This window comes from Polyodon spathula, chromosome 8 (genome assembly GCF_017654505.1).
Source record: "Polyodon spathula isolate WHYD16114869_AA chromosome 8, ASM1765450v1, whole genome shotgun sequence".
NCBI classification, from domain to species: domain Eukaryota; kingdom Metazoa; phylum Chordata; class Actinopteri; order Acipenseriformes; family Polyodontidae; genus Polyodon; species Polyodon spathula.
The window spans coordinates 35,693,651-35,720,514 of record NC_054541.1 but is presented as its reverse complement, the minus strand read 5'-3'; the positions used below and the strand labels follow the sequence as shown (position 1 = coordinate 35,720,514).

Below are 26,864 nucleotides of genomic sequence, written 5' to 3'. Positions count from 1 at the left end.
TTTAGCGGCATCCGCTCCTAAATTATAATGTTGGTGCATTATGCTAGTTGTTTTTTGACCTACTTTATTTGGTAACATAAAGGGTTGGCTTGAGAGTCATAATTCTGTTGTGTCTCTGAGAGCAATAGGGGCTTAGGAAAGGGTCTAATGGGAGGAGCACAGTATACTCATTTGAGTCCAGTTCTAGTGCAAATTAATGGACAAGAATTAACTTCAGTTGTACTACAAAAAAAAACAAAAAAAACATGTGAAAGATCAATTCATATTTGAGTGTGCAGTCAATTGTTAGCATTATGTTTCATATCCTTCAGTCACATGAACCTGAAACCCACATAAATCCATCTACCTATGTCCTAGTTCATAGTTAAGTCACAAATCTACCCGTTATTATAGTGATAGATGTTGTTTGTGTTTATTATGTACTTAATGGTTTAAAATACTTACTGCTGATTTAGGATTAAACCACAGCAAACAACATAAAACCCCAAAAAATAAGAAGTAAAAAAACACATAATCACAAAACATAAAACTCAGCAGCAACTTGGCAAGTACAGATGTCGTCAGCAATGAGCCGACCCTGTGGCTAAAAGCAACCTCAGATGTGAACCTTTCTCATTTTAACATTTGTTGAAACTCATTTCAGTCATTGGCTGCTGCAAACTGAAATGAGTGACGACCAAAAAGTGGTGATACTGGGAACAACCAGTTTAGTAACATTACTAATTAGCCAGTTTAATGAAATGACTGGATCTTACATTGTACAATGAAGAAGAGTGCTCCAGTAAACTATGCAACTAAGCAGATATTTTCCCAGTTAAGGTTCGGCAGATTATCATGTACCGGTGTTTGAGTCGCCTTGTATGTACAGAGGGACAATTAATCAGCTTGTAAAGGTGGCAAACATTAGTCTTATGATCAAAATGTTTTGTTTTAATGAAAAGAAGCTCAAGGTTGCAGGTGTTATTATTTCATTATTTGTACAGCTTATAAAACAACAGTGCTGCATGAAAGAAGGCAAGCAGGCTGTTTAGTGCTGCTTTATTAATTTAAATATTAAAACAAGTGAATCATGTTACTCTGTCACAACGCCATGTAACAGCCACTGTTGAGTTTTTGGAATTCTGTGGCCTTGGTTCAAAGTAGTCGTAGGCGTTCTTATGCATTTATTATGGAGCAACTGCTGTAAAAGATGAAGGATTAACAGTTTTGTGTGTGTGTGTGACATTTTTTGCAGGTTTCTGCAGCTCCTGTTTTTTTTCCACAGAAATGTAGTCATGTGAATGCTTGTTATCTGGGATTGTATTTATTTTCATCAATATTTATTAAATTGCGGTGTTCATTAAAATTTATGTGAAAAGTCTTGGCAGATTCAGAATATTTAGACATAGAATACAAACTGTTGGTAATGTGAAAGTGTTTGTGTATGATTTATAGTTTTCAATGATATACTTGATTACTGCCTCATTGGAATAGAAAACTGAAAAGTTAAGCTAAGAAAGCTAAAGGATTTTGATACTCTCAAATCCCTTCTGATTTTGTCCTCCATCAAACATTTGCTATCAGTAAAGACAGTAATAGTCAATAATTATTTGCCTTCTCAAGGCTTTTAGTGGCGCATATAAACTTACAATGAAGAAAAAAAGTACTGTGCCCTTTTCATTCAGTGACTATTTAGAGCACAGTCTGAATATACAAAAATGAAAAATAGTTTTATCTTAATGTGCTATTATCTACCTTGATGAGGAGGATAGACTTTTAAATACCTTTTAAAACTACTTGTAAAGTCGTTGCCATTAAGCTTCCTTGTAAGAGGAGTTTTTGTGGGTTTGTTAACCTGCCACCGCAGTCACCACACCCACTACTGTTAATTTCATAAACCAGTTAGGCTTGCACTTCACATTTTCAGTGCTATGGAAACTCTGCAGGCAAAATCTAACAGCACCATTTACTTTCTTTTTGTAGCTTCAGGTACTGAATATCTTTGCATTGCATGCTACAGAAATTACATGTACACCTATATCTTAGCCTCTTCAGTTCCATTAAGAGTGTTGTCTAGTAAAAAAACGAACCCTTTCATTGTGATATTGCTTTAAACTCTGGCCATATCAATGATACGGATCGCATGCTTTGCATAAGGTTTTCATAGTTGGTACAGTTGTATTCTATGATTTTTCTCAAACAAGTTCCATTACAGGCGGTGACAAGTGAACATTAACTTTTTCGGTGCCATATGTTTTTAACCTCTGGATATATCAATGATACAGATCTTTTCACATTTCCATATTACTTCATGTTTACAAATCATTTGATCTGGATTATGCTACCTGGGGTGTTTTTTTTCTTTTAAATTGCCCTCATTTCGTTAATGTTAACAGTGTACCAAATTAAGCTAATCTCTGAAATGTCCATATGGATTTATTTTCCTGATTCCATGTCATTGTATTCTGTACTTTTCTGTACTGTATTCTTAATGGCTTTTAGAACTGTTGCATGGATGCTGGTTAGGTGGTTGAATGGTGGTGAGTGATTATAAGCATGTGGCATATTTACAGGATCAAAGGTTAGGTCTAGGTCTAGTTGGCTGCACCTTAAAGTGACTTTATAAATGATATGCACATTATACCTGCTAGATCATGAAATATTAGGAAACCGTGTTCCTCATAGCATTTCCAAATGAACATTTAAGCGATAGTGCCCATTGATGAGGGCTCTAACGTGTGATAGTTGACTGCAACGGGAGTTATATGTCCCAAGCCAAAGGCAAGGACGCTAATTAAGTCAAGATCAACTATCACACAGTAGAGCCATCATCGAGAGGGCACTATCGCTATTAGAAAACCATTTTTACCATTGTTTTCTTTACAAAAAACAACTTAAAACCTAGATTTACCTTAAACTTGTATCGATTCGTCAGGTACCTTTTTCCGCTGAGCAAAGACGCTCTAAGAAAATAGTCCCAAACATTTTTTTTTTAAGTAAAGAACAAGGAAATAATCAATTTATTATTTTTTATTAACTTGTTAGGGTTTTAAAGCCCTATTTATAATCAGGAATGAAGGAGCAATTACTGAACAGTCCATGTACGATGGAGTCTGAACTACCAATACAATCTCTCATCAAAGACCACTCTAAAATGCCTCCTAACTCACAAGGTTAGAACCTCTCTCTCCTGAATCTACATATGAATGGAGCAATATTGCTGAATTGTCCGCATCTCGCTTTGTTGTTGTGTCTGTGCTCCTGTCGAGCTGACAGTCTGTGATTGGCTCTCGGCAGTTGCAAGTACAGGATTGGTTGCTATTGTGGATGCAAAGTATTGATTAGCTGGTTTTGGTGGATAATAAAATTAATTTGGACCAATTTAGATTTTGTTTAGTATTTACTGTCCAATAGATGTGAACTACACTGAGAAATACAGCAAGTCAAAAAGAAAAGGCCAGCACTTGTGCAGATTGATTTTAAATTTGATTCACAGTTGGTGTGAATGATGCTCCAGCGGGCATCTACCATGTATTAGTGCTCGCTAGAGCTGGAAGCTGATTGGCTGACGGTACTGAATAATTTTTAATCTTTAATAACGTGTATTGCTGATCAAAAGAGAAATTTAAGGTGGGCATACTTTGAACCTAGACATGATGCCTTTTACAAAAAAAATGAAGGAGTGTTTTTCATATCTGAGCTTTATTGGTTAAAGGAAGAAAACACCTTTATGATGTGCTTGCATACCTTATGTGCTCATGTCAAATTGACAGCCCTTCACATGGCAGGCTACCCTGTCAAAAAACAGCAATGTTATATTAGTACTATTGGAATTACAGAATGTGCCTCTCCTGTGGCCTTGTTAGGGTTCCTATATAGGCCAGAGAACCCTCCATTTACTGGATTGAGACATTCAAGCGTATCACATATTGATAGCCTAAAACATGCTGGTCCCTTTGAGGGGTCTTTTAATAGCAACTTCCAACATTTTTGCTTCTTGTATCTGGTCTTGAAATAACTCAAACAGGTATGTAGTATTGAATACGTTTGTGAATAATGAAGCAGCATGCAAGAATTTAGCTGTGATGTGAACAAATCAGTAAATGTGGTGTTTGTTTGTTTGTTTAATAAGTATCATTGGGATAGCTATGTATGTTGTACAGTCATTGTATGTGTTTAATATGAGATTTACTGTATTTGGTTACTGCTGTAAGTATTGTGAGAAAGTAATGTTTCATGACCTGGTAAGGGATCCATTATACCATATCCTGTCAGTAAAAAGAGTACCTCATGGCTCATCCAGCAGCAGAACAGATACAGACAGTAATGCTAATGACATCTATATACCCGGAAAATTGTTTTGTTTCACATATAGTTTTAAAACTGACACCTGCAGTTTACATTGACTACGCACCAATGACTTCAGCTTTCCACTAAGCATTTTAACAATATTTCCAAACTTCTAGGGCTTTAGCTTAGTGCTGTACTATTGTCTGTTGTAAAGTAAATATCTCACTATGAAGGATAATGCAAAAGTCACAGAAGGCATTATTAGTTGATATGTAGGCCATCATTATGCAATCCACTTCTTAGATGTATACCTGAGAGATAGATGCATTACTATTGCTGCTTTTGAAAGTACATATTATCTAAACTTAATAAAATTCAATTTTAGGGAATTAAGAGCGTAAACTAGATCAGGGTTTGTTTCTTAATAAAGTAACTGGTTACTGTTGGCAGGTGATTCAGTAAAAGCTGGCATCGTTTTTGTATGATGTTCAAAACCAGGAACTTGACTCGCTTCATGCCTGAAATGAAAAGGGCCCCAGAGGAGTTTATTTCAGCTCTGGGTGCAGCAGGGAGAAGCATCTGAAAAGAACTGAGGTACAGCAAGTCATCTTGTGGTCAGGTGATTCACAAGACTGAAATTGATGGTTAGCCAGGCATGTGTGTCAGTGGTCTTTGTTTTTCTCTTCCATCAGTAGATTTTTTTATGTGGATGCATAAATCAAAGCGGGAATATGATGGTAGTAGCAGTAGCAAGTGGCTCAGATTACAAAAGACTTGAGAAAGAATGCACAAGTCATGCGTTTCGCAAGGCTTACTTGAAATGAATCTAAAGTTATGGATTAACCTTGGTAGTCAAACATACACGGGGCTTGTAATGGGACATGGTTCATTTTGGTTCACAAGAATCTGACCTTATGAATCTGCTGGTCTGGCTACCTGCTGGTGATGTTTTTTGACAATTATGCACTCAGCTTTACTATAATACATTTGTTTTGATGTTCCTGCCACTGTGCTTTTAGAGCTTTAGTAAAATCATCAAATATGGATTACACAAATTGTATATATTCTGGCCTGATAAAGAAAATGTGGGGACATACATACATTCTAAAGAGGGTTTATTTTTTGCACTAGAGAAGAAGCTTATAAAACGGTTCAAGTGCAGTTGACTATGTGTTCTTGGCAGTATTCTTTCATACCTTTTGTGAGAGCGCCCCCATCTGTCTGAACACTTGCAATACAGTGTTTGTTATTGTGTTGGTGAAAAGGCAAACTAACCTACGTATGCCTGTTGACTCACTTGACAAGAATTACTAGAAACCAACTCGGTGTGGTTTTCCTTTTATTCCCGTGGTTGATTCAGCCAGTCTAGAAATATGTGAAGTGGATTAAAGAGCAGAGACAGCTCTGCCACTTGTTCCTCTTTCACTTGATACCAGGAAGCATTTCATCTGAGTCCAGGGAGAAAGGTTTCCAGGCTTCTTGAAACAGCCTAGCACTGAGGAGACTGAGGTTGGTTTACATAGCTTTTGTACTTACCTATTTAATTGATTTTGTTTCATGACTACGGTAGCTTAAAGTATACAGTGTGCTGGTACAACAGTTTCTGCTTTCTGCTTTCTTACACCAGCAGTGTAAAAAACTAACTACGACGATCAGATCAGAGAGAATGTTGGATATAATGGATTGTTCTAAGAAACATGTGACATTTTGAAAATGCTTTTGTGATTTATTTAGACCTTTCATAAGACTTGAGCGCAGTCTTCTTGGTGTTCATAGCAGCTCAGAATGAGGCTTTTGCAAGTGCATTATATGAAGCAAGATTAGGCGTTCGTGTTCTAGTAAGATTTAGTTTTTCGGGTTACTGAGGACTTTAAAAGTTTTCTTATTCTTTTTTTTTTCACATGACTGCACATTAACTATAGTGGAATAGCATGTAACTCACTTTTAACTTGTGTATTTGATGTTTCATGATGTATTGATCATACCTCAATAGAATAGATGCATTCTTACTAATCAAAAGGGATGGGTTAAATATCCCTTAAAGCTTCCTTTTTAAACAAGTTTCTCTGATTTGGGGAACATTATGGATGTGTGTTCTAATGTTTAAGGAACCTTAAGAATTAAAGTATTTTGTTGCACTATTTGTATGTTTATCATTGAGCAAGCTAAGAGGCTTGTGGCTTTTAATGAAGTCAGTGAAAGAAAGATGGCCATTAATAACTCATTTTGTTGTAATATTAGGTGCAGAGATACACTTTTTTTTTTAAAGGAATTGGGGTAGGAAAAACAGTTGTTTAAAGAACTTCAACACTGGTGTCAGCTGATTTGTTATGTCCCTCGTTAATTAGGTTGCTGCCTATTTTTATACTAATTGAATTAGGTTGCTGCCTAGTTTTATACTAATTGAAATCGGGTGTGGTCATCCCTTCTTTTGAAGAAGCACCAAAAACTATTTTTGGGTGGTGGTAGTGGGGCTGTCATAATTTCAAGTTACTGTGTTTCTATTTTTAGACTTCCCCTTAAGTTTCCATAAGTGTTATCTGAAAGGCATTACACAGACTTTGCATTGCTTCAAGGAGTCGTGGTCTAAAGGATAATTCATTATGTCCAGTGCCCTGAGGATTTTAGGAATGTTGTCACTGGAGGAGTTCAGGCAAGGCAAAGGAGGGATTTGTATCTATTCAGTGAGTGTTCCGATAGCTTTTCTACTTGGAGTGAGATCACAGTAGTCCCTGGGCGGTCACAGAATACCATATCCTGCTTATGAAAATGTACACAGGTAACCTATCCAGAGCAAATGTCACATGTTTTTGCAAGAGTGTTCACAGAGTTACTGTATGTCATCACATATCTCACTTTGCATCTCAGAGACCTTTGACAACTTCTGACTTCTGAGAGTGTGTGACAAAAAGGCATTGGTTCAGCTAAAAGCCCACACAAAGCTTGGGGAATTATTTGTTGGGGTTTTCTGGAGATTAATTTCCATTGGATTACATTGCCACGCCTTCCTTAATGCAATTGTAGGAGTTGAAGGTGGAACTGCCTTTGTAAGGTTTGTGGAAAATTACAGTGACTTAGGCTTTTCTTTTTATGTTGAAAGTGTACCTTTAGAAAACCTTAATGTGGTATCCTATGGGGATAAAAAACATAGCAACACGTAGTAAAGCACAGTAAAAGAGCAGTAAAACCATTGTAAAGCACAGGCAAGCATTGTAAACGTAGGCATGATAAAGCTTTTGTAAAAACCAATACTGTATATTGGTAACAATGGTACACCTGGTATAATGTTAAACTACAAAACTACCGTGCAGATATACCTTGGTTGGCTTTTGTAGTATTTTAAAAAGAACTAACCTTTCTACCTAGATTGAACCTATTATTGTTCTTCACTCAAGAATTGTATATTGGGCCTTGTGATAGGGCTTGTGGGTTATCCGCTGACAGAATGGAAGAGACAGGAAGTTGATGCTGACATACTTCATAAGCGGGCAGGATTTATTTACACAAAGAAAACAAAATGCGTGACTATACCAGCAGTGGCATGTCACAGGCAACTGTACATCAAGTGTACAGAAAATAAAATCCATAAATGGCAACAGAAGACACAAGAAGAAAAACTACATACAATGTAGCCATGAATAAACCCCAGAAGAAAAATAAACAAAACACATTTTCACTTAACACAAGGGTGGAAATGCGGTCACCTCCATGTATTAACATTGACATACTCAATTGTTTTATTACATTATTTATATGAACGTTGCACTGCTCAAGATGTTACAGTTTTCAGCTTTGGCCTGCAAAAACCCTCTGAAGAATGATATCCTTACTAAAATACCACTGTATTCCTAAGTTCCAGGGTTTCAAGCGGATACTTGTCAGACTAGGGAGAGATTGACATGGTGAGGTACAACCCACCCAATCGAGCTAGGCTCGATTCCTCTACCTCAGTCTCTTCACCACTAGATCTTAACTACTATAAAAACAAACAAAAAAAACTAACAGACAGACCTACGGTATTATGTTTCCCTTTGCATTCAAAACCAGATTGATGCCAGAGGAGTATTATGCTGACTCCACCTACCCTGTGCCATACCTAAATATTGAAAAAGGCTGCCATGGTCACAACATTTGTATAAAGTCAAATTCAAAGCCCATAAGTAAAGCAGCTCTGCTTGAACCTTGGCAGCCTAGCTTCTGTTCATGTCATGTCTGATTGTAAAGTTCACAAGGGGATGGGCAGAAAATATTTGCCAAATACATGTTCAATGTCTCCTTGATATAAGCAGTTAAAGCATAGAGCGTAGCTGCCAAGAACTATAAAAAATGAAAGTAAAAGACATAGGGGGTCCTGTAACGTCATTAAGGCTACATGGCCAAGTTTACGCTGGCCTTAAAATTCCCCCATATGTATCATGACACTATGGGCAAGTTAAGGCTGTGCTAGCACTTCCAAATTCTCTCCACCATGCAATGCACTCCACTGCTCATTTAGCCATGCACTTTAAGGCATGTCAAGCCTTAATTATATGCATGGGCAGATTGGTGGTGGGGCTCATTTGTAAATGAAGTCTGTAATATTAAAATGAGATTCATGAAGCGCCAGCAAATAAGTCAGATTTCAAATTGGTCTTATTTGGGTGCAAAGAAAAAGTCAGACAGCAGCTGATAGGAAGGAGCATTATGGCAGCAGTCTTAACTTATTTATTACGACGGAGTGTCCTGGCTCCTAACCTTCCTGAACAACCCAGGAACAGAGGGAGAGCACTGAGAAGGGAGAGTTTTTAGGGTCCGCATTAACCTTTTTGATCTCGCTCGGGATGAAATTATAGCTTGGTACTGGCTATTTCATTATGTACAATTGTTTGTGTTTGTCATGTAATAACCTTGGTTCATTAAGTTATCTTTTTCATTATGTGTATTTCGTTTTATCTGTCATATAATAATAATATAGTATAAAGTCAAGACACTTAGTCAGCATGGGTGATTTCTGCCTCTCCAGATGAGCTACCCAGGGTTTAGTAGGTTAAAACCTGTACATTTTATTTAAAACACAGGTTAGCTTATTTTGAACTGTCATTTCTGCCTCTCCAAATGACCTATCTATTGTTCAATTGAGGTAGCCAATTTGGAGGGGAGGTGCTATTTTTCAGATTAGTCTGTTCATCTGTGCTACCGGTAGATCATTTTGAGCACTGGCGCAGCACATTTAAGTATTTAAATTTGTCAATTTTGGGACCGTTAATTCATTCGGGTCGGGGTAAAATTTGTGCCGTAGCAGAATGCTACTTTATCCTCCACCAATTCAGTGCTGCGTCAGTCGATTTTGATACATGTTCCCCATTATGGGTTGGGCTTATGTGCTTACGTGGATACATAATACATGAGGATCATGTGTTTTAAAGTTATAAAAATAGCATTATTAGTAGAGGTTTTTTTTTATTTCAAAATCAATTCAAGCCTGATAATTCATTATATTATATACCAGTATTTACTGTAAGTAACAGTGTTGAAATAAAGAAACACTTTATATTGCTTTACAGGAATATGTGACGTGGCTTTTGATGGGGCTTCAATATGTTGTGAAGGTTAGTATATCTGTTACGTGAATTCAAATAAAAAAACGCTTCAAAATCCAAAGAAGGGCACATGCTTTTATGTGCTGCACTGATGTCATATGAAAGAAGAGGTTGAGTGAATCTCAAATTTCAGTATCTGGCCTAATTTTAACTGTGCTGGGAATTTTTAAAGCCTTTTGAATGATTGCTTGTTTTTTAATAATAATGTATTTGCCTTTGATTCTCTGGAAATCCTAGGGTTTCAGCAATTTTGCTTCTGTTCAATGTGACGTGGGGCACCAAAGGTACACCCACACAGAAGAAAGGTTGAATAATGGTTTCTTGTATGCAGTAACTCAATGCATGTACACTACTGATCAAACAGATTTATTTTCATCTGATATTCCATTAAATGTAATTATTGTTTCCTGTCTTCTTTTGAGAGCAGCCTCCATGAAGTATTGTAGTTGACATGCTTGATTCTCTGCCATTTTTTTTTCTAATGGGTGTGTGCTTCCTTTTTTTGTTCATTGTGCCACCCCCTCTGTTTTACAACATGAAGCAAGATTTTAGACATGTAGCATTTTGTAAACACAGCCAGGTTTCCCTAAGTTTCTTTAATACATGTGCAGGTGACAGAGAGGAAGAGCAGGCAGTGAAGAGGACTTCATACAGTCAGAGGCAGAGTGGATTGCTATGCCAGGTGGCTTGGGCAAACCATGGCGCAAGACAAAAAAAAAAATCAGGACAACCGGATACTAAGGTGGGTTGAGTGGCAATTCACTGTGTCTCGTACTTCATATAGTAGGCGTTCTTTTTTATAAATCTGCTTGTGCCGGTCCCTGCTTTCATTTACATCCAAGCCCACTCTCTCAATAAAACCTTGCTGGGACATGGCTGTGTGCTGTAAAGTGCAAGATGTTTTTCCTGCTCTGTTTTATCTAAGTTTGGAGATGTAAAGTGAGTTCCGATTTATTTAACCCTTCTTTTTTTATTGAGCTTTTGGTGGTGAAACAGCTTGGCAAGTATTGTTGCTCTTAATTTCCACTACATGTATATTCAGACTTTATTGAAGAGCCGATGAAAGACTGGTGTCATATTCCTAACAGTGGGAGTACACTTCTTAAGCTTATTTTGACAAGAAAATTGGAGCACTGCGTGTAAAGAAATAACATCCTGAATTCCATGCTTTAACGATTGCTATGCCAGGATATATCTGTGGGAATTATTTTGTGCTGTTTATCAGGAAAATGTCTGACATGTAAGATTTGACTATTTTATTTGCCTTTTTATTAATTATTTTTGTCAAAAAGTGGCATAAATTGACTGGATGTAGATGAATCATAAGAATGGATGAGGCTCATAATACCATGTGTTAACAGAATTGATCCTTTGCAGTTTCTAGGTACAAGATAACCAAACTTTTTTGCACTAGATAAAGCACTTTGTTGTGGTATTTTATGCCATACCATATATAAAAGATAAAAAGCCTGTAAAACATGCATTTGTGTCACTGCATATTTTATATAGAATGTAACACAGCTGCCCTGTGGATCCTTCCGAAAGCAAATATTGTGTATCACCCTGTTACATTATGGTACCTAATTATCAAAATTGTATTTTTTTATTATTATTATTTAATAAGCTCTTAAGAGAAAAAAAATGACATCTTGTCTTGATTTCTATTGCAACATGCTCATTAGTATTTAACAATATGAGCCTCAGATTTTGAAAGCGGTAAGTGCATTACATTGTCTGCATTATAGTAAATTATGTATTAAGTGAAGTAGAAATAGTGATTAAGGGAATTGTATGTACAGGACTACTGTATAATGTGCTCAATTTGAAATGGCATGCTTGTAACCTAATCAGTAGAGAGGAGAACTCATGTCTGTGGGTATTATTTTGAATCATGTGGTACTACTGTGCTGTATATCTGCAAGCTGTCCAGCTCAGGTTTTTAGTCAGACAGTATTTAAGAGTCATTCACCTGGTTGGCTTGTCAAGGGAATAACTGTCAGCAGAGCATCTTTAGTAAGGACTGTTGCAGTAGGGTAAAGTAAGTTGTTAGAGGAAACTTAATCACATGTGTAAATACAACAGAACTGTCTACTTAAAGCACCTGTAGCACTGGTAAAACCCATTTAGTAAATATATTAAGGCATTCTGGGAATTTCTCTCTAGGCATTAGGCACTCTTTTGATGTATTTTTTTTTTCTAATTCAGTATTCAACAATCGTGGATGTGGTTATTCGAGGAAAATTTGTATCAAACCCTGTTTTGAGGTGTTCCCAGAACAGCAACAAGGGAAACAGGCTTTTTATTGGTCTTGCAGGGTTCAGCCTGTGGCTTAGGAAATTAATGCAGTTAATCATTAGTGCACTACTACTGTAGGACATGGTCAGTTACATAGGTACCATATCCCCACTGTGTTAGTACTGTGTTCTCTAGTTGCAGGAAACCTATTGCTCTTTGTTTTGAAAGAAAACTATGCACCTACATACTGTACAGTGCACATGTTATATACACACTTCTCTAGACCAGGGACACGCAACCCGCAGCCCATTTATCGTCTGACTGCGGCCCTGTGTATTAATTCCATTTCACTTATGAAGATATCGTAAATATATATATATTTTTTAACTTTGTTAACTTGCTTTTTCTAATTTTTCGCATAAAAAGCAGCACACCATTTTAATTTGTACTGCGGAGAGTAATTGCTTCTCATCAGCTTGTCTCCAACTAATTTCACAAGACTTTCTTTCCTTTCTCAAATGCACAAACCCACTGCATTGAAAGAACCCATTCCCAACATAGGAGGCTTGTTGCTAGGGAGGTGACATCACTTCCCTATGTTTTTTGCTACATTGCTTCCTGCTACAACTGAACAACTTGTCGGCTAAAATAAAAATCGCTTTAGCAAGTAGATATTTAATTTGCTGTTTGTTATTGTGCAGTGCGTGTGTTATGGTAACAGTACGATGTTAATGCTTTGTTATTTTTGTTTGTGTATTGTGCAGTACAAAATAAAATTAACAGTAATTCTAAGGGAAATTGCTCATATGTGTATGCCTATTTATACTGCAGCTAAGGGCTAAACTCGGATTATTCTTCAGTAATGTGCGGCCCGCTATACACATTAGGTTAAACTAGTTTTCTGGATATGCGGCCGGTGATAAGTTTGGTTGCACAACTTTGCTCTAGGCAGTAATTTACTATTAATTAAAAGGAGAGACATCCATGTTAATGAAAAGTGAGAACTAAAAGATGGAATTACATAATTTATTGCACAGGAGCTACAAATAAATAATTTTGGACAAACCGTGTAATTTAATGCATGAAACACCTGGCATCTGTAGCACACACTTTGGTGTAAGTGGGCTGTCCCTCAAGTGACCTGTCATGCAAATTACATATTTCCAGTCACAGTGATGAATGGGCATGTATATGAGTATAACACACAACATGCTTTTTAAAATGGAGTTTTAAATGTGTCTCAAGATAAATTAACATTGGAGTAAGTATCATGCCTCCAGAATACGTTCCATATTTCCGCAGTTTCAGAAAGCACATTCAAGAAGGATATCAAAATAGTGTGAAAAAGCCTGAAAAAAGGGTGTTTCTGAACTAAAAATAGTTGTTTTTAACATTTTGGGAATGTTGTGAAACCTAAGAGAGGCAGTAATGTTTTGAGTAATGTCCTATATAATAATAGTCTTTATATAGCACCTCTCATAGTGGACCCACTATCATAAAGCGCTTTACAAGATACAAGACTAGGGCGTGTGAACTATGCATCAGTTGCAGTGTCACTTACAACAGCGTCTCACCCGATAGATGGGGCACAAGGAAGTTAAGTGATTTGCTCAGGGTCACACAATGAGTCAGTGGTTGAGCTGGGATTTGAACTGGGGACCTCCTAGTTACAAGCTTGTTTTTATTAACCACTGGACCACACAGCCTCCTATAATTTAGAATTATACTATTCTAAATTACTTTGCCTTTATAACTGTTTTTGCAATAAACCAGCACTTGTCCCGGGGATATTCTAGGACCTTGAAAAAACATGTGGTTTTATATCAATTAAAATAAAATGTAGTAAATAGCATTATGGTGAGTAGTATTCTAAGACATGTTAGTCCACTGAATGATGATTAATGTTGTGCCATCTTAATAGTGCTTTGGAGTTGTGTGGCTTTAATTGGAATGGAAAGGGAAGCGAAAGGATGAATCCTGAAATGTTATTTCTGAATATGTAATTTTATAAGTTAAGTCATTGAAACTAGTTTTCTTGCTTTTCTAGTTACATCGTGTGTAGGGTGCCTCAGTCTTATTGTATAAGAGTCTTATTGTCATCTCGTGCAGTTTGGGGCGAAAGGACTATGAAGTGAAGATGAGCACTGTTTGCCACTCCTCCTACCAAAGTAGGAGGAGTGGCAAACACTGTTGCAGCAGCAAAGGTCATTCAAAATGATCTAGACAAGATTCAGAACTGGGCAGACACATGGCAAATGACATTTAATAGAGAAAAGTGTAAGGTACTGCACGCAGGAAATAAAAATGTACATTATAAATATCATATGGGAGATATTGAAATTGGAGAAGGAATCTATGAAAAAGACCTAGGAGTTTTTGTTGACTCAGAAATGTCTTCATCTAGGCAATGTGGGGAAGCTATAAAAAAGGCTAACAAGATGCTTGGATACATTGTGAAAAGTGTTGAATTTAAATCAAGGGAAGTAACGTTAAAACTGTACAATGCACTTGTAAGACCTCATCTTGAATATTGTGTGCAGTTCTGGTCACCTCGCTATAAAAAAGATATTGCTGCTCTAGAAAGAGTGCAAAGAAGAGCGACCAGAATTATTCCGGGCTTAAAAGGCATGTCATATACAGACAGGCTAAAAGAATTGAATCTGTTCAGTCTTGAACAAAGAAGACTACGTGGCGACCTAATTCAAGCATTCAAAATTCTAAAAGGTATTGACAGTGTCGACCCAAGGGACTTTTTCAGCCTGAAAAAAGAAACAAGGACCAGGGGTCACAAATGGAGTTTAGAAAAAGGGGCATTCAGAACAGAAAATAGGAGACACTTTTTTACACAGAGAATTGTGAGGGTCTGGAATCAACTCCCCAGTAATGTTGTTGAAGCTGACACCCTGGGATCCTTCAAGAAGCTGCTTGATGAGATTTTGGGATCAATAAGCTACTAACAACCAAACGAGCAAGATGGGCCGAATGGCCTCCTCTCGTTTGTAAACTTTCTTATGTTCTTATGTTCTTTTTACTAACCTCAGCATGCTTTTTTTAATTTTTATATTATTTTTTTTTTTTTTTTTTATACAATTTATATTTTAGCATTTTTGACTTCAGGGACTTTGATATGCTCTCTGAGTGTTACATTTCACCCTTACATTATTTATTTCAGAGCTGATTTTAATGCTGTGTTTTACCTCTTGAAGTGGCTTAAGTGTTACTATAGCTTTATAGGGCATATCTGTTTATTTAATGTTCCATGCAAACAGTGTCAGCAGGAGCTCAGGTGTTTAAAACAATGCATGATTCTTGTTGCATAACCAGTATTATTTTTTAATTATAAAACTACAAGAGTTACAGTACCGTGTGTAGAAAGAGACAATGTGTCCCGGACAAATATTATGTTTATGCTGAAATTGTTAGATATCTGGTTCACTAGTACTACAAGAGAGATATATTGTGTCATTATTTACTAGGAACCTCAGCTGCATGCTGTATCTAAAATTTATTAAACACAGGAGAGTGGTGATTTTTTTCAGTTTCTAGGTAGGAGAAAGAGGGATAGGAAAAATAAATCAGCCACTACATCTTTGGGTCTCTCGTAATAAAGTTTACAACAGTGTTATACCGGCATTTTACAGGGTAAATAATTGAGACCATTTGTGATCAAAATAGCTTATGGTAATAGTCATTATGGGGCTTAGTTAATGTAACATAGTTATTATAGGAGGCTGTGTGGTCCAGTGGTTAAAGAAACGCACTTGTAACCAGAAGGTCCCCGGTTCAAATTCCAGCTCAGTTACTGACTCATTGTGACCTCCTTGTGCTCTGTCTTTTGGGTGAGTTGTTGTAAGTGACTCTGCAGCTGATGCATAGTTCACACACCCTAGTCTCGTACCTTGTAAAGCGCTTTGTGATGGTGGTCCACTATGAAAGGCACAATATAAAAATAAAGATTATTAGTAGTAGTAATATTTGTACATAACAGCACCCCCTGTGAAGCTGTCACAAGCTATAAAAACACTTACAATCTGCATGTTTGAATATCTTAATTGTCATTGCAGTTAACGCTGCCCCACTATATACAGAAGTTTTTTTGTTTTTGTTTTTTTTTAAGTCTCTAAATAAAGTTTGATAACAATAGAAAAGTTTCCTGAATACCAGGCTTTATTCCTTATTTATACTGGTCCTGCCAGAATAGGCTACAGCTGGATTTTGTTTGAGCATTTTAAATATGCATAGTGGTGGCTCACCAGCATTTGGTGTGTGATTTATTGAACAAAACAATGAATAAGAAAAATAAATCATTTTATATTCCATGTATGATTACTAAGATTTTGTTTTTTTAATAGTATTTTGCCATTTATTTGTTGAGCAGGTCATTTGGTTGCTTCAATTGATTCCCTTGAGAGATTAAACAGAAATCTGGAGATACAGGTCCACAAGAGTTTTAGACACATAAATATTTACTTTAAAAGCATCTTTTGGGTGGGTTAGCTGTTTGATTCAATCATTGAATATTCTGGAAAAAGCTCTAAATATCAACAGTCTGTCGCTAAAATCGTGTTATCAAGGTAGCAGCAAGTCACTAGACAGCAGGTTAATCAACAAGACATCCATCATGTTCTTTGTAAGCCTGGGCTTCTCGTAGCAAACATTCTTTTAATGTCCACTGGTCTCTTAATGGAATGTCACCCATGCACAGGATATGCAGTCTGTTCTCAGGTCACACTCATTTCCAAGTACCATTTTTTGTGAAACTCCTTATACATTTCTGTATCTATCTAAAATATTTTTTTTGAAAAATGAGTTGACTAAAGATGCACAAATTCAAGAAATAGCATCAAGTGTGCCTTGCAATTTTCCTATATTGTGATTTTCTATTTTTTACAAAGCTGTGCCTAAAAAAATCTTTATAAACAATTATTTTAAAATGTTTGTAATAGCTTTTCGACAGAAACTAGATTTTGAGAGCTGGAGAATCAGTGGACACACTTGACCCAGGGCCAAAAGTTCATCTGTTTCTGAGTAAAACCTAGAAAATCTTCATCCACCAGCAGTGTAATGAGTAGGGTGCTGTGCTTCCAGTGTTTCTATTTCCTGGCTTTTTTTCTACTTTCTTTGGCTTTATGGTTTCCAAGACTTACATCAGTGTGACAGCTAATGATAGTTGAGACTAGATCATACAGTTTTTAATTTGCCCACTGGGCCTGCTTCATGAACTCTAAACAATGCTGATTAAACTGGCCCAAAAATTTAAAATATAGGACGATCATATCATTTAGAGTGTTGTTAACTGATTCCTGAAATACAAAACCGTGCATCTGCTGTGCTATTGTGGGTCACACTTTATTTTAAGGGCCGTTTCTTTAGTCTATTAACTGTTAACAAGCATTATTAATTTTTAGCTTTGGGTTATGGTTAAGGCTATGGTTAGGGTTAATAAAAACCTGATTTAATTTGCTAAACATTACTACAGTAACAATTTGAACCAATTTGAAGAATATGATCAACTGGGTATTGATCATCCATAGGGCTCTGGTGTTTTATTGATCATCCATAGGGCTGTGGTGTTTGCAGTTTTAGCTGGCCTATTATATATTATTAAGTAACAGTTAACAGAAAATAAATAATGTACATTAAGATGTGTATTAGCTGTTTGTTAACAGTTAATAAACAAAAAAAACAGCCCTTAAAATAAAGCGTGACCCAGTTGTGTTAGCTCAAGTGATTGTGGCAGTAGTCATGATCCCAGTTACGAAGAGGTAAGCATTTTCTTTGAATTAAAGTATTCCACTGTATGGACTGATAGGACTCCATTAGATCCCTTCAGTTTCTGTGGTCCAGAGTTGCCCTGAACATTAACTTCAGTATATAAGCTCAATCCCTTGAAGCCAGTATTGAAGTAAAAGCAAAATTCACTACTGTAAAATTAATTCTATTAAAGGAGACAGCATTCTTGCAGACTTTCATTTTGAGAAAGAAAAAGTCCCTAATGAATGCCAAACAGAGAGGAGGATATGATAAATACATCAAGAAACAATATAAGGGATTGTGCCTATTTATCTAAAGATAGCAATTGTGAAGAACCTCGTCATACAGGGATTTTTCATAAGACTGCAATTACACTGTAGACGAAATTGCTTTTCATTAAGATGTCATCCACAAGCACAAGATGATTAAAGGTCGCCCACACACCAGACGCGATGCAATTTTTCATCAGGCGACAAGATACTTTTGCAGCGACTTGACCATACACACCTGAAGCGACACAGATGCGATGAGACAGGTTTGAAAACTGCCTTATCTATAAAACTATTAAAAATTGCTATTGACAAAACTATGGTCAAGACAGGTACATATTCGTCAACATGATGTAGCAATTATGAATGTCTTCTCTGACGGTATTTCAACAAATAGGGCAATAAATCGTACATACCAGGCTTATCCAGTTCCTTCAGATGGTGAAGCAGTATTTGGATACTGCTTCACCCTGCTGGACCACGTGCATTGAAGCTGTTCTCTGATTGGTCATTTGATAGTTGTTGCATGACAGATCGCAAAAAAAAGGATTTCATCCTATTTGTTCTGTGCTGCTCCAGTGCCTCCCTTTTGGCGCTCCCACATCGCCTGCCATGTCACCTGTGGTATGAAAGATAGTTATCGAAAGTACAGGTTCTATTCATTTTGTTGTATCGCGTCTTGTGTGCAGCAGCCTTAACCTGTATAAAATTGTTTTTAGCATTTCATCTCCATTCTCATTTTAAATAACTGAAAAAAGATGTGCCAGTGTTACTCCTATTCACATTGCATTGGGATTCTGACTGGCACTCAGATTGCAAAATGCTAAATTTATAATGCCTTATTGTTATAGTGGCTCATGTTGTATTTTTTGGAGCCTGACAGAATTCCATATGTGTTCTATATAGAGCAGACAGTTGTGAGCCATCTTCTGATTGTTCACTAATATCCGTATAAGAGTGTGAATAGAAGACGCCATTGATTCACTGTGGGGGTGTGACATGGATGACTGCAGGGGTGACGTCAGGCCAGGGAAATTAAACTGAAACAAGGAATGGTGGTGCAAACTGAAACACTCGGTTTTATTAAACAAACAAAAATAAATATTTAAACAGAACAAAAACACTGATATAAACAAAAGGACACAATGGCCAAAAAAAAAACAACACGGAACAGTGAACACAAGTAGTGTGCTGGTTACAACTCCCAGCATACGTAGCAATTGCATTTAGATATTTTCAATAGACTCAGGTCTCTTGTCTCGCCTCTGACACTCTCAGTCACAAGCAGCCAAACTGCAGATCTTTTATAGTTGTAACTGACGGACTAGCTATCAATTATTATATTATCCCTTGGTCACATTTGGCACGGGTTTAATAAGGAGGCGTGACTATTGTCAAGTTAAATAATAAGTAGCTGATCAGTCCCGCATCCTCACAAGGCTTTTACAAATAATAGCAAATACAAAACAATACCATGGCGGACGGCATCTCACTTGTCCAGAGTCAAATACAAAATTATATCATATTTTGCCATCATATATACGTATAAAACAAACAAAATGCAAAGGTAATTCACCACGTCCTGTGTGCTCAGTGATTCAGAATGTGACTAATTAAAGCATGTGTTATTATGTGTTGGAAAAACAGTTGTCAGGAACTTGGTACAGTGCATCATTTTCTGTAAACTCGTCCTATATTGCAAATGTTGTTTTGTTTTTCCTTTCAGCAGCTGATATAATTTAAACATATAAGCTAAGGTTTTCTTTTAAGTGGCAGTTGTTGTTTTTCGTATGACTAATAAAATAACAAGGCATAAGAAATAACAATAAACTTTCCCACCTCACAAAAATTAAAACAATTGTAACCTACAATACAATCGTGTGCGCAGTTTTTGCAAGAATATTTCAGAAATGAACAAAAGTTCATTTCGAAGCTTGGCCTGGTGGTCAGGGCCAAACGTGAACAGCAGGAATATCCTGGTCACACCGTTTCTGTGGTACATTTGACCTTAAAGGCATGGCACTTGACCTTTGTCTCTGGTTGTGTGTTTAGACTAAGACAAAGACACAACCTGTTTCCTAATGGATTGTACTGATAGAGGTACTTTACCATCATCTTCCTTTCTGTCCAGGTATAGGACTCATGGGCAAGACATGATGATTTACTGCTTAGCCTTTCGACTGTATCCACCCTGTTTAATGTGTACACTGTTTCCATAGGAATCAGTATAGTAGGGAGGTGCTTGTTTTAACGACATATTTAAACTTGTTTTTCTTTTTAGGTTTCTGATAAATGAACGGACACAACTAAAACAGTCTCCAAGGTACTGTAAACAAGGTATGTTTATTTGTGTTAAACACATAGATGCAAAATGATAGAGCACTATGAATTGATGACATGAAGATCTGTATTAACATGCTGGTATTATTTTGTATAAGACAGAAACCCTGTATGTACTCTGCCAGTACCTATTGTATAGAAGCCTTTGTTTATAAGAGCATCTAAAGATTGGTCTCTAAAATCCCTTCGACCAACCTGTATTTTCTGGGTCATGCCAAGTGTTCCATTTATGTACATTGGAAATGAAATTATACTACAGATGTTGGCAATTAGGGTCTGAAGTACAATTTTCAATATACAATGCCTTTGATTTACCACTCAGTTAGTTGACCATTGGACTTCCCAGTCGTTTAGATTTTAAACAGTAATATTTCACAGTACTTTTATATCAAATGACATCCTAATATTGCATTGTTGACAAAAAAACTACAATATTGCTAAAATTTAACACACTTTTATATGCTTAGTTACTTCCTAGTAACTTTTTTTGTTGTTTGTTTCATTTTTCTACTACATGCCAAACTTCTGAGCTGATCTCCTTGAGAATTCCAGCAGCCCCTGTGGTTCTGGTATCTGTCATTGAAAAACAACAATCTGCATTCTTGAAGCTTTGAAAGAGAACAACCTTTTTCTATGTTGTACAGATGCATCTCTCAATAACAGACGGGTTGGAAAGGAAATCCCAAGGCAGGTGTGGTTATTAATAGTGGATTTGTTGGTACTTGCCTAGTAAAGAGAGGATAGAATAAAAACATTACTGAACAGGCTTTAAATATATCTACTGAAGGTCAGTAAAGTATAGGATTCAGGATGTATTGGTACCAGCCTGGTTCCTCTTGGTAGAATCTAACGAATGTAATAGTTTTCTCGCTAAAAGGCAAAAGGTTCAAGTAAACCAAAATCAACACAGAGCTATATATCATAACATGACTAAGGTTATGGCCAATATCTTTCACTGTAGTTTCTTGAATATTCCTTGTGCATGGTTGGTAAGTGCATTAAAAATTACTATATATTTGTTTTTAACAAATGTTTATGAAACAATCTACAGTTCTGTTGTGAGCAGTAGTTGAGAGGCCATGCTATTTGTGTTCTACCTGAATGAGAATGCAAGTGCTAGTTGACTGGATAAATGGGAGCCTTGATCACACTACTGGCTCATTTGTATAAAGGGCTTCCTTATAACTAGAGAGCACTGCATACCAAAGCTGCATTAGTAATGATTATAGAAACAAAATGGTGATTTATGTTATTTTAGATCTGTGCTTAAAACAATGAACTTTTGTTTTTACAGTTTAATAAAGAAAAGAAAATAAATTATTGTCATGCTTATTGAACCTAATATGACCACATTATACACATTGCAATGAATTCTGTAGAATTTAGTGTTCACAATCATTCATCCATTGCACTTTTTTTTCTGCAAAATGTATTTAGGGAAACATTGCCTTGTGGCAGGATGCCACATTTAACCAACATATCCACATTCACTTTTTTGTATTTTTTCCCCCAGAACATCAATTAAACGCCTATTAATGTGCTGTCCTTAAATGTTTGGTCACACCCATACTTACACTTTGGGCAGAAACGGTCGATAGTACTATTGCCCTCTGGTGGTTTAGTTATACTTTTTCCAGCAGAAGCATGAGTCTGTAGAGAATAACCCTATTGATCTGGCTGTGTGGTATACCAACAGGTTTCTTTGCAAAAGTAGTTGTTTGTATTTAGCTTGATTTTATCCAAGCTAATGGATCCACAGTTTTAGCCATTAAGCCTGGGTAAGGATAAAGTATGGGGTACTGTACCTCATTAGCTTCTGTAGAAGTAAATTGGTTTATTTTAAGTACAGGTAAGAGTTGTTTTTTGTATGTTATGAATGTTTAAAACAACAGATTTGTCCTTTTTCGTTTAGGTTCTGGGAGATAATGCTATTCACCCTTACCGCAAGTACCAGAAAACTGCACCCCAGCGTTGTACTCTTCCAGGAGGCTGGTTTCATATGGTGGTTTAGATGTAACTGTGCAGTATCTAGCACCATTTGAAATCAGTGTTCTTGGAGATAGAATGACAGCATTAAGAATAAAATGGACAGTTATTTCAGTGCAAAACCATGGTATTTACATCATACAGAAATTAATATTTTCATAAATACCATGAAAAAAATCTAGAACTGACCACATTTTAATGCCATTTTTCTATAGCTTGCCCCAGTATAAAATTATTTTAAACCGTGTCTGTACAAACTCTTATATTAGTTATATAAATTGTATTTGTATTTATTAAAAATAGATGCCTGAAATGCCAAGCACAGGTTGAGGCATGATCTAGATTTCTGGTGCACATGACTTGGCATTAAAACTAGAGTCCCAAAGTGTGCAGCAATTTCCTGTCGGCAAGAAAAACATGTTGCTTACAGTTTGGAAAATCAATGATATTTGCAGCCACATTAACAATTTCGAAAGTTCCTAAGTAAAGATTTCTGAATATTATATATATGTAATTATGTTATTTTTTCTATGAATTGTGGCTACTGGGACCTCCATTTCTTCCATTAAACCCCTTTGGAGGATGACTGGTTTCTTTTGGTGTTCAGAGTCCACAGTATTTTCTAGCACCATTTGAAATCGGTTATAATGACTGGGGATACATTCATCTGCTTCAAATCAATGTAGCAATGAAGAGACAGAACATTTCAGTGTACCAACTTTCTTGTCAAGATCAGGATGTTTTGTTTCCTGAAGGATATAATACAGAACAACAAATGATGTGCAATAAACAGAAGGACTGTGAAAAGGTTAAAATATCTCGTATTGATCTGTATAGCATTCCAGGAGGTTGTAAAGTGATCATAGATTATAGCTGGACTTTTTTCAGTGACCTTAAAGGCATAACCAAATCCGGTGGTATTTCCAAGACAAATGTGCAAAGGAAAAGTGGCTAACAGCCAGTTCACTTAGCTCCCATTCTGCATAGACTACAGTATATACCATCACTTTCCTTTAGCTGGATTTACAAATAAATGAAAACAATTACTGTGAGTGCCTCCATAGACCACTTCAACTGTGTGCAGCTGCCCTGAAAAAGGAGAAATCCTGGATGTAACTTCCGTTTACGTCACACCTGGACTATTTGCAAAAAAGTCGAGTTACATACAGTAATTAGGAAAGCATAACATGTTAAACAAAACTAGAGATATCCAAAGACCTAATAAGCAGGGCTCTGGCCTCCAGAATCCACATTTTTCTTTAAATGTACATGTTTTTACATTCGCTGATACATCTGTTTGTTTAAATCATAAAATGTGTAGGGAGAAGACATGAAGAACACAAATCCAATTACTGCTGCTTTAGTGAAATGTAAAGCGACCTCAGATTTTAAATCGGACAGAGCTTAATGAGTGTATAAACAGCATTGCAGTAATGCATTTCTGCAAGGTTCTGTTTTTTTTTTATCAATGTCAGAGGTTTTGTTTACAAAATAAGCTCACTTCAGACTTCTAATTTGAGAGTGTTGTTTCGTTAAACCCTGTTCTGTTTGAAACATGAAATGTTTACATTTTCTGTTCTCCATTGCACTCTTCTTGCACCACAGAGTGCTAAGATATTTCTTACATATATAAAGTGTTTGGAGCTAACAAAATAATTTAATACATTTTTCGCAATCATTCACGGTATAGGTCTCAAATGTTAGTTTTAAGTAAAACACATGATATCTAGAACTACACAAGGTGAAATAAATTGCAGTCTTGCTCTTTTGTCTTCATTTCACCTGGAGAGTGAAATTGTCCCCGTCCCTTTAGGGCAGCCTATGCTGTCAGTAGCCAACCAGCACGACAGAAATGCTTTGCAGCCAGTAAGATACTTTGACCCTGAAGCCACTGCTGAGATTAAATGACCCAGGAAGTGTAACAGATTTCCTGGAAGGGAAGGCAGACAAACAGAGAACTTCTTTTACCTGGTGTAGTACCCACGCCATGTTTACAATGAACATACATGCTTGCAATATCATAAGAATATAAGAAATTTTTCAAATGAGAGGCCATTTGGCCCATCTTGCTTGTTTGGTTGTTAGTAGCTTATTGATCCCAGAATCTCATCAAGCAGCTTCTTGATCCCAGGGTGTCAGCTTCACAATATTACTGGGGAGTTGGTTCCAGGTTCTCATCATGCTTCTTTCAAATCTGCATATTTGATTCCTGCATAGTCAATGGAATTGCATGACAGGCAAGATTTATGAAAGTAGGTTGGTTAGCTACAAGCTACAATTTCTAAAACATACTACTGTTGCAGTGGAAGCAGGAGCAGGTCTGGCTCAAGTTTCAAGAAATGTAACATTACCTTTGTGGAATGTAAATAACCTGTAATATCAACAGACACCAGTGCTTGCTTGAAGTTTTTTCTTCTTTGGTTGTTAAATACTGCATACACTTTGCTTTGATGTTTTTTTTCCAGGTAAAAAAATAAAAGGCGATCTCAATTTGTGTTGCAAATACAAATCTTATCGTAAATATATACTGTACAAAAATAACTTCCCACCAGTGTCTTGTTGATTTGCCTGACTGCTGCAAGGAAGACTATCTTTCAGAAATGTATTTTTCCGGACCGTCTCATACTGGCTGCTTGTAGAGTTCAATTAGAGTTCCCCTTTACTTATCCTTGTTTATTTTTTCATTTATTCAGTTGATGTGTTCTGTATTTCTCCAAAAAAAAAAAAAAAAAAAAAAAAGTTTGCAAATCCAATGTAATATGTATGGAACACTACTACTAGGTGTCTGTAGTTGTTACCACACACTGACAAAAACAGTAACAAAGCCCACCTAGCATTAGATGCACTTGTGCTTGACTGTGTTCAGCTTTACATTGCACATCTTTTTGTGGAAAAATATCTATAATTGCCAGTAGCATAACAAGTTGAATGATTAAAAAAAAAAAGTTTGAATTCATAGTTTTTTCTTGATCAATATTGACTTCAAGCTATTGTCAGAGTAATGCAGTATGATTTGAAGTTATTGTACTTAAGATACCTTACATGCATGCCTCAGTGTGGTAATAAGCTTGTGTGGAAGCTGAGCCCCAAAACAAAGATGTGCACAAGTAACTATTACTCTCTTTTTAATGTTGTTTTGTTTTCTGTGGCAAAGAATGGGTACATATAAGGTGTGACATCTTAGTTACACAGCAAACATATTGTGGTAAACACTAATTACAGGTCATTCTGCCAACATCTACAGTGTTTGATGCCAATATTTGACTTGTTTTTTCTCCAACTGAAACCAAGCTGATTTAGTTATTTCGGAGAATGGCATTAGGTTGACCTCATACAGTTTTCTTTTATAGCAATTATTACTTGGTTCTAGATAGAAAACAGTGTAAACTATTGTTCCAATGGAGGATAGAAAGTAAACATTCTAGGTTTTGACAAGAAAAAGTTTGCTCATTGGCGCTACACATTTATACAATAAATACACCTCCAAATGACTTTGAACCAGTTTGATATGTTTTGCCAAATTTAAATATCTCCATTGAAATAGATTTTTCAACAGAGCCTAATTTACCACCAAGACACCCATGGTTGAGCTGCCCTTTTCTAAAAAGGGTATAATGTTAATATTATAAGATGATGTCCTAAATTAGTATTTGTATAATAAGACTGACTTCTGACTTCGAAGAACAGTTCTATTTGTTAATGCAGCTGGTTGGTTGATTACTTTTACAAAGACATAAGTGGAATTTATTCACTGATTGCGATGATAGTATCATATACAGCCTACCCGTTCAAGTCCTCGCTACATTTCAGTGGAATTATTAATTACAGTGGCTTGGCAGAAAATAGACAAACACATTACAAACTGACATGTTATTTATGTGTCAATGCCATTGCATTGCTTGGGTTCCTCTGAACTCTGGAGGGTGTGATGGATGCTTCTGGTGCCTTGCAGTAAGAGTATCCCCGTAGTTTACAATCTCTTTGCTGTTTGCTTTTGTAGTGCAGGTAAGGTGTACATTTCCTCAAGGTTGCCACTGTTCTGGTTGCTTTAATAACACAGTGGCTTTTGTGCAACTATAAACAGGGTCACAGCTTAAATACAGTAATCAAGATTCAGAACTAACTAAGGGTTATTAGGGCAGGTGCATTTCAAAATACTGTATACATATGAAATTGGATCTTAAATCCCTGTATTGTTTCAACAATGTACTATACATTGAAACTGCAAGAACGGTACTGTGCATGTGTTTAGTGAATGTGTGTTGAAGGAGGAAGATAATCACCTTGTATCCTCTGGAAATGATGCTAAAGATACCAGACTGAAGGGCCTAATATATTTGAACAGCTTGGAAGAAGTTCTCTTTTAGGGTTGAACAAGCAAGGATAAAAGCTTAAAATGGAAAACACAGAGGAAGCACAGAGGAAGCAATAG

At 36.5% G+C, this 26,864-nt stretch overlaps 1 long non-coding RNA gene across 2 annotated transcripts in view; it reads left to right on the top strand.

The window, feature by feature from the left end:
• LOC121319870 overlaps window positions 1–22,335 on the top strand; it is a 72,056-nt gene extending 49,721 nt beyond the window's left edge. For both annotated transcript variants that reach the window (XR_005950759.1, XR_005950758.1), the window contains 3 exons: window positions 9,813–9,857; window positions 10,460–10,590; window positions 20,388–22,335. This is a non-coding gene — a long non-coding RNA (uncharacterized LOC121319870). The remainder of the gene's footprint in view (window positions 1–9,812; window positions 9,858–10,459; window positions 10,591–20,387) is intronic.
• Window positions 22,336–26,864: the final 4,529 nt, after the last annotated feature.